This window comes from Tenrec ecaudatus, chromosome 8 (assembly GCF_050624435.1).
Source record: "Tenrec ecaudatus isolate mTenEca1 chromosome 8, mTenEca1.hap1, whole genome shotgun sequence".
Taxonomy (NCBI): Eukaryota; Metazoa; Chordata; class Mammalia; order Afrosoricida; family Tenrecidae; genus Tenrec; species Tenrec ecaudatus.
In genome coordinates this window covers 63,070,026-63,080,852 of record NC_134537.1, presented here as the reverse complement: position 1 = coordinate 63,080,852, position 10,827 = coordinate 63,070,026, and positions in this window count along the sequence as shown.

Below are 10,827 nucleotides of genomic sequence, written 5' to 3'. Positions count from 1 at the left end.
TGTCAATCCATTTCATGATGCGCCTTACTCTTCATTGATCTCCTGCTTTATCATGGATGATGTCTTTCTCAAGGGACTGGTATCAAGAGTCTCACCATCCATGATTCTAAGGAACTTGCTGGCTGTTCTCCCTTCAAAACAGACCTGATTGTTATAGTGCCAGGTCTCCCCACAGCACTTTCCTCATTCTTTTTCAGCATCACAAGTCAAAGGCCATCATTTATACTATGGCCTTGCTTATTCATAGTGCAGAGTTCATATGTATATAATAATGTTGAAAATATTATGATTTGGATTCTAAAAGTGACATTTAGGAAACCCTGTAATATGGGTCTGTTGGTGCAGAGATATAAAGGGCTATGGTGGTGCTGTGGGATAAGATTTGGTTGCTCAACACAAGGTCAGGGATTCATACCAGCCAACAGTTCCCCTGAGTAAGATGACTTCTATTCCTGTATATAATTACAGTCAGAGAAAGCCTAACGAGCAGTTCCAATCAGTTTTCTAAGTTTCCTATGAGTCAGAATAGATGCAATCACAGTGGGATTGGTTTTGGAGGAAGAGATTGCTCATTTTGTCGCTTAGTTGCTTGGTCTACCAAGTGTCCCTCATCCAGACACATCCAAGAACCAGTTCTCCCTGCAGCTGAGCTCTGTGACCCCTGACGACCAGTGTGGAAGGAGCCAAGGAGAGGGAAAGTCAGTGTGAGCCCCCACACAAACAACCCTGCAGGACAGCTGGGGTGTGTGGGGGGGTGGCTATTGGAGGGGCGACTGATGTAAAGATCAGCAGGGGGAGGTCAGGTCCAAATTAACAGGCCCAGGAACCAGAAGCAGGTGTGTGTGTGTGAGCACAGATGAGATTTTCTGCTGTATCTTGGTTTGGCTTTTTTCCCACCGCTTAGCAACTGATTGAGAGGAAACTCCAGTAGAAACTCTTCTATTTTGTCTTAACTTAGAAGAGGAAAAACTATTGTGAAAGCAAATATACAGAAAAACAGAAATATACTCCACTAAAATAAGTGATAGAAAATGGGTAAGGCTGCTGTTGAGTCAATGAAGACTCATAGAAATCATACAGGAGAAAACATAAGGTCCCTTTGGATTTCTGAGACTAAAACTTTCAATGATCAGAAAGTGTCATCTTTCTCCTGAGGAGTATATGGTGCTCATGAACAGCAGAACTTTCAATTAATAGTCGACTGTGTAATCCACAACACCACAGGATCTCTGAGGTATGACGGGTGGGTAGTTCTGACCTTGCTTATCATGGGTCTGTTTCATTTTTTTTAACTTGATGAGTATTTTCTTTTAAAATTTGGTCAGCAATTTCCATGCCCTTAAAGACCGACGCTGTATCTTGTTCAGAAGTGCATTATAATTATAGATCACTTAGAGTGTATTATTTTCACATACGTAAGCCTTCATCTTCCTGAACATGGTCCATTATTCTAATTATTTGTGTGTCATTTGGTACCTTGGAAGTGTTTTTCTTTTTCTTTTAAATTTTCTTTATTGTGGTGGTGTTGGGGGGGAGTAGTATTTTTCTTATAGTTTTCTTTATGTAAGACTTTTGTTTCTCTGCTTAGGTTTATTTCAATTTATTTTAACTTTTAGGTGGCTATTGTAAATTATATTATTTTTTAAACATTTTATTAGGGTCTCATACATGTCTTATCACAATCCATACATATATATATATATATATATATATATATATATACATCAATTGTATAAAGCACATCTGTACATTCTTTGCCCTAATCATTTTCAAAGCATTTGCTCTCCACTTAAGCCCTTTGCATCAGGTCCTCTTTTTTTCTTCCCCCTCCCTCCCCATTCCCCCCCCCGATGACCCCTTGATAATCCATAGATCGTTATTTTGTCATATCTTTCCCTATCCGGCATCTCCCTTCACCCACTTCTCTGCTGTCCATCCCCCAGGGAGGTCACATGTAGATCCCTGTAATCAGTTCCCCCTTTCCAAACCACTCACCCTCTACTTTCCCAGTATCACCCCTCACACCCTGGTTCTGAAGGTATCATCCACCCTGGATTCCCTGTGCCTCCAGTGCCCATATGCACCAGTGTACATTTTATTTCCTTTTCAGAACTTTCTCTATTGGTATGTGGAACTCAAACTGATTTTCTATGTTGACCTTATAACCTGTGAAAATTTTTAATCTTTCAACTACTTTCAATAATTGTCTTCTATGGCTTTTGGCTTTTCTATGTTTAGAATGATGCCATCAGCAACTATAGAAGTTTTACTTCTTTGTTGCCGTTTTGGATGCCCTTGTTTTACATGTGTTGACTGATACCTGTAGTTAAGAGTTTGTGTTAGTTAGGGTTGACTAGAGAAACATGTGTTTAAGAAAGAGCTTTATATAAAAAGAGCAAGTGTAAAAAAAAAAGCTGAGAAAACATCACAGCCCAGTTCAGATCAAGTCCCTAGGCCCGATATTAGCCCGTATGTCTGATACCAATCTACAAATTCCTCTTCAGACTCATGTAACTCATGTGATGACACCGAATGCAGAAAGATCACATGCCAGTGGCTGGGCAGTCTTGTGGATCCAGTGGCGGTGGGAGCATCTCAGTGCTGGCAGGCGGTCTCCAAGTGGTTCTCCAGTTGCAGGATTCTAGTGTAGCTCCATGTTTCTTATCAGCAGGAATGTCTCGCAGGGAGTGAGTGTGTATCCTGCCTCCAGCAAGCTATTTATCTCCATAGCGCCCCAAAATGAGGTAATCAGTCTACAATCTGATTGACTGGCTAAACTCCACGCCTTCACTTTTAATAGTCTTAAGTTGACACCAGATTATGTAACTATCATAGAGTTTCAGCACAATATGAAATAAGTTTGGTATTTAATGGTATCCTTATCTGGTTTCAATCTGAAAGGGGAATGCTTTCACTCCCTCTCCACTGAGTACAATATTTGTCACTGGCATTGCACTTTGCTGTTTAAAATCATATTAACTCAGTTTGGACTCACAGCAACAATCGAGAAAACAGAATGAAAAACGGGTCATGCTTCATTTTCACAGATGTCATGTATGAGGCCTTTGTTGCAGTTACTGTGCCAATCTATCTTGCTAAAGGTCAGTTTTAAAAATAACTTTGTGCTTCATCAACCATTATGTTCTTTTCCAAGTTCTGATTTTCCTGATACATGTCCAAAGTACTTGAGATGAAGTAATCACCTCCTCACTTCTTTCAAGTAAGCATTATAAGAGTACATCATCCAATATACATTTTTTTGTTTTTCTGGCTGCCCATCCTACCATCAAATTATTCACCATTACCATAATTCAAATACACCGTTTAATCTTTTATTTTTCTTTATTTTTCTGAGTTGCACGTGTATATGAGGCAATTGGAAACCACATAGGTTGGGCCAGGTACATCTCAGTCCTCAAAGAGTCATCCTTGATCTTCAACCTTTCAGGAGTTCTGTGCAGCAGGTTTGCTCAATGAACTTCATCATTTGATTGACTGTGGCTTCCATGAGTATTGATTGTAGATACAAGCAAGATGAACTCCTTCACAACTTCAATATTATCTCCATTTATCTTGATATTTTCTATTGGTCCCTTAGTGGGGAGTTAATTTCTTTACAATGAATTTTAAACTAAAGTGAAATCAGCAGTCCCTGATCTTCATCAGTAAGGTTTACAAGTCATACTATCTTACAACATGTAGTACTATGTTACTTGCATGACAGATTATTAACACAGCTTCCTACAATCTTGATGTCATTGTTTTCATTTTGTACAGCTTCTCAGTTTATTTGCTCAGTATAGCATGTTGCATAAAGGACCTGCTGAAGTTTTCAAAGATTCTGTATTACTGTGATGAACAATGAAAATCAGTGGAAACAATAAACAAATCACACTATAGATTGCATTGAACATGTTTTTTTTTAATTCTATGAAAGTACTTAAAATGTTTTCCAGAAAATATGGCCAGGCATTCTGTAACCATTCCAAGAAATGATCTCAAAACCAAACAAAGCCAACTGGCCACACAATAACAGCACTAATAAATAATGGGAGTTAATATCTTTGTATGTGTTTTTTTGCAACTTGAATGTTTCCTTTGGTCAAGTTCATGTCCTTTACCCACTTTGAGTCTCAAAACTCTGTACATGTTTCACTCTCCAAACGGATGCTTAGTGAGATGTCAGGAAGAAGAAAGAGGAGAGAACTCTCAAGAGAATATGCAGAGAACTGAGAAAACATGGTAGAATAAATATCCATTATCAATTGCGGGTCTTAATATAATCCAAATTTCCTAACACTCTCTGTGCTTTCTGTGTCCCAATAGTTTCTCTGGTCTTCTGCTTAAGAATCTTGATTTCTCAATAAACAGCGGTAATCCCAGAGAAAAGGAAGGCATTAGACTTTCTCATTGTGATTTATGAGAAAAGATGGAAAATTTCTCTACTTTTCTCTCCTGGGATTCTAACATGTAGATCACCCCTTCAATTTCCAGATTAAAGTTCAAAACTTGGTGCAAGACACCACATAGTGGTCAGAGTTCTGTAGGAACTACATCACTTGTTCATCAGTTTTTATTTTCTTTTGGGTATTCTTTGGCCTGATAGTATCAAGAGATTCTAAAAATGGGTTGACATAAAAGAGGTTTGCATTAGTTGTCATCATGGATTTTTTCCATGCCCTGAGTGTCCTGTTACAGGTACAGCATCAGGATTTGAGCCCAGGAGTGACAAATGCACCACAAATCCTCCCCCTTAAGATTTTCTGTCTCTGGTGGCTCCATATTTTTGGAGCTGGATCTACTACAACCTGCAAAAAAGTTTTCAGTGGTTGTTATCAGTATGTCTGAGCAGCAGAAAACAATTACCCGCTTCAATAGAGTTGACTCTCAAGCGCCAAAAGAATGTCCACCAATCCGTTCTCCCGGCAGCTGAGCGCAATGACCACTGAGGGCACAGCTGTCCATTACTGTGTGAGAGGAACAGTGAGAAGACTCAGTACCATCCAGGCACAACCTATCCTGCAATAATGACCTCAGTCTATAGAGATCTCATGGCCTGCACAAAGCACAGGAGCCAGACTTCTGGGCAAGGGCAATGGGGGAGGGATGGGAGCAAGGAGCTTCCTGTTAGTAACTAGGGTTTCCTTTCCCTCCAAAATATTTTCTCTGAAAATCTTGTCTTCCTAAATATTACAAAACACCACATCAATTTAGATATTAATTCATTTATATGTTGTATGCATAAACACATTTAAATACATGTATGCATAAATAAACCCTGGTGGTGTTTTGGTTACTCATTAAGCTGAGACCTGAAATCTCAGGAGTTCTTAAGCACTAGCTGTTCCACAGTAGAAAAACGGGTCTATTTTCTCCCATAAAGAGTTACAGTTTCAGAAGTGCTCAAGGACAATTCTACCCTGTCTATAGGGTCATTATGAGTCTGCACTGACTCATGGCAGTGAGTGTGAGTGATGAATATATGGATATATACTATTTGTATCATGAACATGTGTTTAATGATTTTCACATCCTGGATGGCTGTACTGGATTAAATGAAAATGAAATCACAAGATCACAAACCGTGGGGTTCATCTGAAGAGAACTTAATGAGGAATTCATAGCAACACAGAATTGTATAGTATAGAAGTAAAACTGAGATGGATTAGTTCAGTTTCCAAGTAATGGAACTAGAAAAAGATGAGCATGCATAGGTAATATCCATGGCATAGGTAGCACACACCTGGGAGAGGCAATAAAAAAGTAACCAAGATAAATGAAATAACGGGAACACAACCAGTAATCTGATTATATGAAAAGTGACTTTTTTAGAAGATGAACAAAAGTGATCAATAGCCAGGTTTCCTGATCATCCCAAGAGCAGGAGGGCAGGAATCTCAGATCAGAAACCAGAGAGGAGACACCATTCTGCATGTTTTGTGGACATGCTTTATGAAGAACTTCCTGTCCACACTGTACAAATATCACTGAAATATGGAAATGCCTTAGAAGGAAAGAAAAATCAGTAAGGTTCCCACACAAGAAAGAGGTAATAGAACGGTCTACTATCATGTGTATCCAGTCCGTAAGGTGAACAAGAGAGGATGCATTGTGAATGCTCATACGACACAGGAAGTCTGTTATGTATGTAATATAAAGTTCACACATTGAAAACTATTTTTAAAAAGATTGATAATACATAACAATTAAAGCAATGCTTGATAAACAACCTGTTTAAGAGCTGTTTTCTGTTGGAGGTGCTCATGTTTCTCTCAGTCCGAGGGAGAACTCTTGTCCATATTCTCTACTCATCTGCTTCTAAATATCAGGGGACATGCAAATGCAGCTCTCTGCCTGCTGATAAAACAACCACAACCTCTGATGTGGGACATCTCAGAGGACAGTGCCAGTTTCAAGGGTCTCTGCTGTTAATATTTTGAAATCAGGAGCTAGTCCAGAGGACACATAATGAATTTCGTACCAAACTTGGCTTTCATTTTGGCCATTTTACATGGTAATCATTGTAGAGCTTGCTGTGTGTGTGTATAATAGTGTGTGCGTGTGTTGGTGTGTTAAGTCATCTAATCAGAGTGTCTGTTTGCAGGTGTCCAGTGTGAGGTGCAGCTGGTGGGGTCTGGGGGCGATCTGAGAAAGCATGGGGTCTCTGAGACTCTCCTGTGCAGCTTCTGGATTCACCTTCAGTGACCACTGGATGACCTGGGTTCGCCAGTATCCAGGGAAGGGCCAGCAGTGGGTCGCAGGCATTAGTACTGGGGGTAGTACATACTATACAGATTCAGTAAAGGGCCGATTCACCTACTCCAGAGCCAATGCCAAGAACACGCTGCATCTGCAGATGAACAGCCTGAAAGCCGAGGACACGGCCATGTATTACTGTGCAAGACACAGTGAGGGGAAGTCAGTAAGAGCCCAAACACAAACCTCCCCTGCAGGGAGAATACTGGTCTCCAGGGGGCACTCCAGATGCACAGAGCACAAGATTCAGACCCAGGAGCAGCTGGAGCTTCAAGGCTGATTTCCTGTGGTTATATGTGGATTCTTCTAAATCTCACAGTTCCTCACAGATCTCTAATTCAAAAAAAAATAATTCTTCTGTGCCTACTCCTGGCATCTATGAATTAAAAAGTTATATTGTAACAAAAGAATATATTCTGTCCTACAGCAACAATCAGCTTCTTAACCTTTAAGGACAAGAAATGACTCTGCCAGTGGTCCCTGCATCACAGTTCTCATGACGCTCAGATAAAATACTTTCCAGTCAGACTTCAGGAAAATGGTGCTTGAGTATTGGCTGACAGTCTAACAGTATGTGCTTCCATCACACTCTGTGGGGAACTCTGGCAATGATCTAATTAAAAGGTAGGCAGTCTGCCTATTTTATATTGAATTGTTTCTTCAAATGACACAATTTTTGTTGTTGCTGATTTTTGCTTTTGTTGTTTTTCCTTTTATTCCCCGCCAGGGGAGAGCGCAAACTCAGGGCCCCATTACCACAAATTTTGCAGTCAAGTCTCCAAAATTTGGGAATCTCAGGAGTCAGCACAGCTTTGGTTGTTTTTCCTAACATTCGTGGCCTAATGTTTCTGTGTGTGTGTGTGTGTGTGTGTGTGTGTGTGTGTGTGTGTGTGTCTTTTCTGCAATCCCATCTGAAAAACACATAAATTCACCAATTGCATTTTATTACCTGGGTGCTAATATCCTCTATCAGTCTATCCTTCAGAACCTGCAGGCCATGATAGTCCAGGAAACATACTAACTTCTAACTTTTGTGAAAATTCAGGATTCGGGGAGAATTCTAGGGCCAAACAGGATCATTCAGTTCTTCATGCTGGATGCTGTATCTTCATCTTCACAGCCGCACAAAATGTCGGACACTCTTTCTGGTTTCACCCAGAGAATCCACATTTGTCCTGTTAATCAGCTTCTCATCCTCCTGGTGGCTTTGCTAGTTAATTTGCTGTTTGTTACCGGTAACATTCCCAGTATGCAGTGACACACAACTGTAGGTGAGGAATTTCAGCTATTTTGGTATAAGATCCTGTATAAAATGTAAGATTATGTGTGAATAACTTTATCAATGATGACTTTGTGGACAAGAAATGTCTTCCTGTGCCAAAGGTAAATTTTTCATTGTTGCAGGTACTCTTTTCACCTTAGAATGACTCTTGAGCAGATGTAAGAGTATAGTTGTCAAAGGAAAGCTCTTCCTTCTTAGTGACTTACAAAAGCCATTCCTATTTACAGCATACATTGAATGGGAGCCACTTTGGGCTTAATTCAATGAGATTTCTAGATTTAGCTGACCTTCAAACTTTTGAGTATCTAATGATTTTCCATAATCTATTGCAGAAGAGAAAATGTGTATCTGACAATTTAAGTATTCCTGGTTTTGTTCTGAGTGTCTTATAAAGATGTAAGTCCCCGAGAGAAGAATACAATTGCCTTTATTCCTAAAGTCATCCTAGTCATCCTCACCTTTCTCAACCATCTTCTTCATCACTTTCTGTGGCCTGAAAGAACAGGAGCTTGGTCTTGGAGAATGGAAAAATCATGGAAGGGAATGTGTTCTCTGAGGAAGCAGTCAAGGTTCTCATCCCAGATTGATTCCTTTTAAACTTTATTACAAACTTACAAATCGCATGCATACCAACATAGCCCATCAGATATAGTCTCATGATGTATTTATTCAAATTGAGGTCTTACTCACTCTGAATAATACACTTGGGATAATAGGCCTCATTGCCAGTATGTCAGTTTCTTCCTCTTCTTGGGGAAACTCTGAGGTGAAACGCTCAGGGATTGAAGCATGAGGTTTTGTGACTGCTTTATTTGTGAACCTGGCTCTTTCTCTCAAGGAGAAGCATATGCAAATAAAGGCCCTCCTTCTGCTGATAAAAAAAACACCCCAATCCCAACAATACAGTTCTTGGAGAAGATCCTCAGTACCATAATCTACAAGAGTCCCTATTATGCAATCTGTATGAACACAGACTCATCATGGAGTCTGTACTAAGCTGTGTTTTTCAGGCAGCTATTTCAATAAGTAATGTTATTGAGAGCAAGTGTGTGTGAGTGGGCATGAGTTACAGACAGTTGACATGTGTGATCGTTTTCATGACCGGCATATACTGTTTGAAAATGTCAACTGTAATGTACAACTGGATGAGTGTGTAATGTGCAACTGGATGAGTCTGAAGGAGACTTGATTGAGTATAAGACATCTTTGAGATTCTAATGTGCAAATTCTGGATTTACATTTAGTAACTTTTCCATGACCTGTAGCAGCCAAGTTCAAGGCCTGCAGGGTATCTTATCAGTACTGTTTATATCACGTATTGTACAGATTCCATGAAAGCTGGTTTACCATCTCCAGAGACATTGCCAAGAACACACTGTATCCGCTAAAGGACAGTCTAAAAGTCAATCACACATCCATGTATAATGGTGGGGAAGACACACAGAGAGAAGTCAGAGTGAATAAAGACACAAACCTCCTATGCAGGGAGGGAGGGAGCTGTTTTGCAGGGCTCTGTAAGGGCATGGACAGAAGGAAGGATTCTGGATCATGAGTATTTGGAAAGGGAGTTTCTAGTCTGTGTTTCTATTGTGATCCAGGGTTCTTCATCTCATTATTTCACACTAGGAATTTATGTTTGTTTGTTTTTTATGATTCAGTGCCTACCCTTAATATCTGTGAATTCAAAGTTGTATTGTAAGAAAAGAAAACATTCTCATAGAGAGAAAAACGGCCAACCAAAATGAGCTTGTTCCATAGATAGTAGAAATTTTCCAGGGGTAATCAGCATCTCTTTTGAGAAGGTCAATGTGCTAGTCCTGGTAGACTGGAGAAACAAATTCATGGACACTCCTACCTGTATAGGAAAAAAGTTTATATAAAGAACAATGGCATATTGAGAACACATATCACTCCAGTCCAGACAAGCCCATGAGTCCAATAGTAGCCCATATGTCTGATACCGTCCTGTAATTCCTCTTCAGTCTCATGCAACACATGATACAACGCTGAGTGTAAGAAGATCACAGGTTAGTGGGTTGAAAGTCTTGTGGATCCAGTGGCATTAGAAGCATCTTACTGCTGGCGTGGGCCTCCACATGGTTCCTCCAGCTCCAAGGTTCTGGCTGCCATTAGCATAGCTCCATGTGGCTTGTCAACAGCAATGCCTCACAGGGAGAGAGTGTATCTAGCCTTCAGTGAGCTATTTATCTCCTTCGTACCTCCAAATGAGGTCACTAAGATGCGACCTGATTGACAGGATAGACTCCACCCTTTCTGAAGTTGACAAGAGTTCATGTAACTGCCAGTCGAAGAATCTTTCAGGTAGACTCAGTGGAGTGCCTGGGTAGTGTTAACTCTTATGGCTTCAACTAATGGCTGTACAGTTGGTGGTTTGAAACTTGGTGTCATTTATTCAAGTATAATATAGTGTAAAAAGTTGCTTTTCACCCAAACTAAAATTCTGTTGACATTGATCAGTTCCAACTCATAGTAATCCTATAGGACAAACTAGAACTGCTCCCATAAGATTTCCAAGCCTGTATTTCCTTATGAGATTATTCTACCACTAATTCTCTCACAGAGAAGTTGGTGGTTCTGAAAGATTGAATTTTCATTTAACAGCTAGGCAAGTCACCACTGTCTAACTGGGGTTGGTAGTTCTGACATATTTTTAGTGAATTTTTAAGTATTATATTCTGTCAAAAATCATCATACTTTAAAATTATGTATTTCATGAAGCCTTGCTCTTTTTCATCCAGACTCTTCCCCTAGATCAGGGGTCAGTAAAT